Below are 5,317 nucleotides of genomic sequence, written 5' to 3'. Positions count from 1 at the left end.
ATCCATTGTAAGGAGGTTATACAGATTTTTGTTTTTAAATACTTCTTTCTTTTATGCACATATTTATCTAAAGATGTATTAAGAATATTAAAATTTTGGAAAAGATATGCCAGCCCATGATAGGACCTATTTATTCAAATTTAATAGAGCAAAAACTTTTATGTGCTCTGGCCATGATAGGACTTGCCATGGTATGGAACTTGCCCTCCCACCATAGACAACTAAAAAATTGCAGAATTGAGACAACAGGCAATCCAGGACAGTGATCCCTTAGAAAAATATGAGCCCTATGAATGCTCTGTCTCTAGAGGCAGTTTTCAAACAGTGGCAGAGGGAGAAGGAACTCAAGCATAGCACATGACACTTACTGATTTGAGGAGGTAGAGATTGGGGGACTGAAGCAGCTTGCATTTGAAAACAGAGTACCAGAGAAGAAAAAACTTTGCAGAGCAAGAGAGCTTCATGTACCTGCATAGGGGGCCCCTAAAGTCTTTGAATGAATACCCATCAGTGCATTTGTTTATGAAGCTAGGAAAAGAACATGTGTCATAAGAGGGCTATAAAATAAAAAAAATTCAATAGCTCACACAGGGCAGAGAGATGACCAAATTCCATCTAGCCAGATTAGAGAGATCTCATTGAACACTTGGGGCAATTAATAGAAACCTCAGAAGGGTCATGCCTCAATAACCAGGCTAAATTAGTCTGAGAGTAAAGTTCCTAAACCTGCCCTAACAAAGTTTAAACAGAAAATCTTAAAAGGAGTAAGCTAGGATTTATCTGATTATTAAGACAAATTTCAAAAACAAAATCATCCAGGGTGCCTGGGTGGCTCAGTTGGTTGAGCAACTGCCTTTGGCTTGGGTCATGATCCTGGAGTCCCAGGATCGAGTCCTGCATCAGGCTCCCTGCTCAGCAGGGAGTCTGCTTCTCCCTCTGACCCTCCCCACTCTTGTGTTCTCTCTCTCTCTCAAATGAATAAATAAAATCTTTAAAAAAACAAAACAAAATCATCCAGCACTTAACAGTATAATATCCACAATGTCCAGCATCAAAATTACTAGATATGTGAAAAAACATGTGTGACCACAATCATGATTAGAAGATCAGTCACCAGAAGCAGAGCCAGAAATGACAGAGATAATGGAACTAGCAGACAAGGACTTTTAACATAGCTAGTATAAATATTTTTAAGAATTTAATAAAAAACATGAACATGATGAGGACAGAAATGGAAGATATAAAAAACAAAATGGAACTTTTGTACATTAAAAATATGTCGACCCTTGAAAAACAAGGTTTTGAACTCATGGATCCATGTATATGTGGATTTTTTCAATAAATTCAGTAGAGTACTGAAAATGTACTTTCTCTTCCTTATGATTTTCTTAATAACATTTTTTTTTTCTCTAGCCATTTTATTGTAAGAATACAGTGTATAATACATATGACATACAAAACATGTGTTACTCGACTGTGTTATTGGTAAGGCTTCTGGTCAATAGTAGGCTATTACAATTAAGTTTTTTGGGAGCTAAAAGTTACATGTGGGTTTTTAACTGTGTAGGAGATTGGTACTCCTCAACCTATGCATTGTTCAATGGCCAACTGTAGATTTAAAGTAAAAACTCTGCAGGATAGGTTTAATAGGAGCTTAGGTGCTGCATATGAAAAATTAGTGACCTTGAGAACCTAGAAATATAAAATATTCAAGTTGAAAAACAGAGAGAAGAAAATATGAAAAAAAAATACTGATTAGAGTTTCAGTGAGCTATGGAACAATATTAAGAAATCTAACATGCATGTAATTGGAGTCCAAGAAGAGAATGGAGCAGAAGAAAAATTTGGAGAAATAATGATAAAGAATTTTCCAAATTTGAGAAAATGTACAGACCCACAGATATAACATAGTCAATGAGTGGTAAGTAAAATAAACATTAAGAAAACAATGTCAAGGCATATTATAATTAAAACTGGGGCACCTGGGTGGCACAGTTGGTTGATCGTCTGACTCTTGGTCTCGGCTCAGGTCATGATCTCAGGGCTGTGAGATGGAGCCCCGTGTCAGGCTCCATGCTCAGCACAGTCTGCTTGAGATTCTCTCTCCTTCTCTCTCTGCCCATCCTGCTTGTGCTCTCTCTCTAAAATAAAATATGGGATGCCTGGGTGGCTCAGTTGGTTAAGCGTCTGCCTTTGCATCAGGTCATGATCCTAGGGTCCTGGGACCGAGTCCTGCATCAGGCTCCTTGCTCAGCAGGGAGCTTGCTTCTCTCTCTGCCTGTCGCTCCCCCTGCATGTGCTCGTTCTCTCTCTCTCTCTATGACAAATAAATAAAATCTTAAAAAAAAAAAAATAAAATGTTGGAAACCAGTGTCAAAAAGCAAACTTTAAGAGCAACGAGAGATCACATTATATAGAGCAAAACAAAGATAAAAAAGACCACAGATACACACCATAACCAAGTGGGATCAAGTCCAGGTAAACAAGGCTGATTCAACATTCAAAACCAATTAATGTAATCTATCACATCAAGATACTAAAAAAGAGAAACTACATGATCACATCAATGGATACAGAAAAAGCATTTGACAAAATACAATACTCATTCATGATAAAAATTCTCAGCAACCTAGGAAGAGAGAGAAACTTCCTCAACTTGATAAAAATATCTACAAAAAAATCTACAGCTCACATCTTACTTAGAAATGAGAAACTAGAAGTTTTCCCACTAAGATCAGGTACAAAGAAAGGATGTTTCCTCCCACCACTCCTTTTCTTTTTCATTTTTTTTAAAGATTTTATTTATTGGGGCACCTGAGTGTCTCAGTCGGTTAAGCATCTTCCTTCGGCTTAGGTCATGATCCCAGGGTGCTGGGATCAAGTCCCGCATCGGGCTCCCTGCTCCGTGGGGAGCCTACTTCTCCTTCTCCCTCTGCCTGCTGCTCCCACTGTTTGTGCTCTCTCTGTCTCTGTCAAATAAATAAAATCTTAAAAAAAAAAGATTTTATTTATTTATTTAAGAAAGAGAGAGAGAGCACAAGCAGGGGGGAGGGGCAGAGGGATAAGTTAGACTCCCTGCTGAGCAGGGGGCCCGACTGGAGACTCAGGGATTGATCCCAGGACAATGAGATCGTGACCTGAGCCGAAGGCAGATGCTTAACCCACTGAGCTAGCCAGGCACCCCCCACTACCACTGGAAATTCTAGCTAATGCAGTAAGACAAACAAAGGAAATAGAAGATACACAGATTGGGAAGGAAGAAATAATACTGTCTTCATAGATGACATGATCATCTGTTTAGAAAATTTGAAAGAATTGACAAAAAAACTGGAATAAGTGGTTATAGCAAGGTTGCAGAATACAAGATTAATATGCAAAAGTCAATTGCTTCCCCTATACTAGCAATGAACAAATGGAATTTGAAATTAAAAGCATAATGCCATTCACTTTAGTACCCAAAGACTGAAATACTTCAACATAAATTTAACAAAATATGTACAAGATTTACATGTGGAAAATTACAAAACTCTGATGAACAAAATCAGGGAACTAAAAAAATGAAGATACATTTTCATGTTCATGGATAGTAAGACTCAATATTGTGATGGTATCAGTTTAACCCAACTTGATCTATAGATTCGATGCAACTCCAGTCAGATTCCCAGCAAGTTATTTGTGGATATTGGCAGACTGATTCTAACATTTATATGGAGAAGTAAAAAACCCAGATAGAAAGCAATTAATGAAGGAGAAGAAGAAAGTCAAAGTGCTGACACTACCTAACTTCAAAACTTACTAGAGCTCTTCCAACTCTGCTTGTCAGCAGGCTACCACCATGAGCCATTACCGTTATCTGGGGTAGGGAAAGGGTGCCAGCTCAGTGTTCTACACCCACATGAAGCACTGCCTGTCTGCGCACTGTGGACTTCACAGAGTGGTCAAGCTACATCAAGGGCATCATGAAGAACATCATCCATGACCCAGGCTGGGGTGTACTGCTCACTGAGGTAGTCTTCTGGTATCCACACTGGTTTAAGAAGTGGAGGGAGCTATTCATCGCTGCCAAGGGCATCCACACTAGCTAGTTCGTGTACTGTGGCAAGAAGAACCAGCTCAACATAGGCAATGTGCTCCCGGTGGGCAGTATGCTGGAGGGCATCATTGTATGTTGCTGGAGGAGAAGACTGGGACAAGTTGGCCTGAGCCTCTGGAAACTATACCACTCTCATCTCCCACAACCCCAAGGCCAAGAAGACCCAAGGGAAGCTGTCCTTTTGGTTCAAAGAAGGTCTTTTCTTCAGCCAACAGAGGTATGGTCGGTATGGTGGCTGGAGGTGGCTGTACTGACAAGCTCATTCTGAAGGCTGGTTGAGAGGAATTGCTGGCCATGAATGTGGGCTGGGGCTATGAATCCTGTGGAGTATCCTTTCAGAGGGGGCAACCACCAGCACATGGGTAAACCCTCTACTATCCACAGAGATGCCCCTGCTAGCTACAAAGTGGGTCTTACTGCTGCCCGCCAGAACAGGGGTCTCTGGGAAACCAAGCCTGTGCAGGACAAAGAAAACTAGGGTTGAGGGGCTCAATAAAGTCTGTCTTTCTGCTACTAAACAAAAACAAAAACAAAAACAAAAACAAAAACAAAACTACAACAACAAAATCAACGTACCAGAAAGCTACAGTAATCAAGACAGTATGATATTGATAAAAGAATAGACAAATAGATCAATAGAACAAAATACAGAGCTTAGAAATAGACCCACATAAACATAGTCAACATCTTTGACTAAGGAGCAAAGGCTATACAATGGAGCAAAGACAGTCTTTTCAACAAATGGGGTTAGAACAGCTGGATACCCACAAGAAAAAAAAAAAAATGAATCCAGACACAGACCTTACACCCTTCACAAAAATTAGCTCAGAATGGATCATAGGCCTAAATGTAAAATGCAAAACTATAAAACTTCCAGAGGATAGCATTAGAAAAAACCTAGATGACTTTGGGTGTGATGATGACTTTTTAGAAGCAACACCAAAGGCATGATCCATGAAAGAAATAATTGATAAGCTGGACTCCATTAAAATTAAAAATTTCCGCTCTGTGAAAGACAATGTCGAGAGAACAAGAAGATAAGTCATAGACTAGGAGGAAATACTTGCAAAGAATCCATCTAACAAAAGACCATTATCAAAAATATACGAAGAGGGATGCCTGGGTGGCTCAGTCGTTAAGCGTCTGCCTTCGGCCCAGGTCATGATCCCAGGGTCCTGGGATCCAGTCCCGCATCGGGCTCCCTGCTCTGCTGGAAGCCTGCTT

At 39.9% G+C, this 5,317-nt stretch overlaps 1 pseudogene; it reads left to right on the top strand.

The window, feature by feature from the left end:
- The first annotated feature begins 1,461 nt into the window (after positions 1 to 1,461).
- Positions 1,462 to 4,571, top strand: LOC123848904 (large ribosomal subunit protein uL2-like; annotated as a pseudogene).
- Positions 4,572 to 5,317: the final 746 nt, after the last annotated feature.

This window comes from Mirounga angustirostris, unplaced genomic scaffold (assembly GCF_029215605.1).
Source record: "Mirounga angustirostris isolate CCGP_5_RB_7025 unplaced genomic scaffold, mMirAng1.0.hap1 SCAF_2, whole genome shotgun sequence".
Lineage (NCBI taxonomy): Eukaryota > Metazoa > Chordata > Mammalia > Carnivora > Phocidae > Mirounga > Mirounga angustirostris.
The sequence above is the reverse complement of the archived record's forward strand: the minus strand, read 5'-3'. Positions and strand labels throughout refer to the sequence as shown.